Genomic DNA, 1,929 nt, shown 5'->3' with positions numbered 1-1,929 from the left:
TTTTTATGGGGGTGGCTGTTTAGGGTAAAAAATACCCCAAGCACGTGGTCTAATCCCATGGTGACACGTATCGCCTTTGATTGGGCCACGTGTCACTATAGAAAGATGACACGTACCAAGAGGAATGAAGTACCTAAAAAAGGGAGAATGACATAAGACCTCCTTACATCAGGAGGCCCAAAGTCCTAGGAATACCGCAAAAACAGCGCCCACAGAGAGGCACGTGTCCTTCATTAATTGTGCAGCTAATCAGGGCACTAAATTCTAGGTCACTTACCCTAAAGGGCATAAATCTCCACCCCTATTAATACCCCAATCATTGATAACGGGAGGGGTGGATTGTGACAACATTCAATGAGCACTAAAAGCTCCAACTTCTCTCTACTCTCTCTCTCTACATTTATTCTGTTTCCGGTCACTAACTTGATTGTCGAAGGATGATCTCGAACCACCGCAGATTCGTGTTTTTGCAGTTTCATGGCCGCCAGAGCATGACCAATATCCCAAGGGATTTCGTAAAACCCCGCAAAAGGGATGAAAGCAAATTTTCCTAAACTAATATGTAATCTTAATTTATGAATATAACTTATAACTTAACAATTGAAATTTTAATAAAACTCTAATCATATATGAATTCTAATTATTCAAAACTATTGTGAGAGTTTAATTCATTATAATAATATCAATTTCAATATTCGCTTCGATTTTTTAAGTACAATAATTTGACTGCACAAATTTGTAAAAGTTTGATTTGAATTTATTAAAATAATATGTAAGTTAGTATGGAATTTTAAAAAATATAGATTAGATAAATGGGTAGATATTTTCGAAACCATTTACCCACCACCACCATTAGACACCCTAACACCTTCATCATTAACATTACCTCTACAAAAAAATCCAAACAGCCCCAAGGCATGGTGGAATTAGGAGGGGGGAGGAGGGATGCAGTGGTGGCTAAGTGAAGAGAAGTAACGACAATGGAGTAACCATGGCAATGAAAAAATGGAGGGTTAAAAGAGCAGTCAGTGTTGAAAATTGTGAATCAAAAAATCTAAATTTAATTAAAATTGATCTTTAACACACACCTTTCAGTCTCCCTCTACAATATTACATTAGGTCTTGCAGTTTTTATTTATTAATTTAATTTAATTTTTTTTTCTTTCTTCTTCTTTAAGGTGACATGATAAATTAACCCCTAAAAAAAACCCTAGCCTCCTCTCTCTCTTCTCTCTCCTAAACTTTAGCGTCCATTGTCAATTTTAAAGGGGCTTCCATCGGATTTCACCGGTGGAAAGCCCCAATCTTTATTTTCTTTTAAGTTTTTAAATTTGATTCCTAGATTACAATAATATCTCCCTCGAAAGAAAGGGTTTATCTCCCTCGAAAGACAAGGTTTTTTCGATCTCCTTCGAAAGACAAGGTTTTATTTGTGCTTAATTTGGTCTCTGGTTGTACGGGGCTACTATTGATTATGGCCCGGATTCGGGTTGCGGAATCAACACAAGAATTTTCTTTCTCCCAAAATTACGAAGCGGCGACGAATCCACTCAAAAAGTGGTATGAGACAATGAACCGAGAATGTGCCGAATTGTTATATTTATGTATTTGGATTCTTAGCCCTTCCCCGATTAATTCTTGTTTGATTTTGCTAAATTCGTTTTCATTATCGTTAATTGTCAATTGTAGATGTCGTATGGCTATTATAAATCAAATTTAATGTCCTTTAGGACTTCTTTCAAAAACAAAGAAAAAAAAAAAAAAAAAAAAGGTGACATGATAAATTGTCCTTTAAAAAAAGAATATTAATAACTATATAAACAAATAACTACACGTAAATGCGGAATATTTATTTTTTGCTTCATGTTACAGTAAAATTATGGGAGCAAAATGTAGGTTGGTAAATTAAAGGAACGATAGCAAGATAGG

The sequence above is a fragment of the Chenopodium album genome, chromosome 20 (assembly GCF_948465745.1).
Source record: "Chenopodium album chromosome 20, dcCheAlbu1.1, whole genome shotgun sequence".
In the NCBI taxonomy this organism is placed as follows: Eukaryota; Viridiplantae; Streptophyta; class Magnoliopsida; order Caryophyllales; family Amaranthaceae; genus Chenopodium; species Chenopodium album.
The sequence above is the reverse complement of the archived record's forward strand: the minus strand, read 5'-3'. Positions refer to the sequence as shown.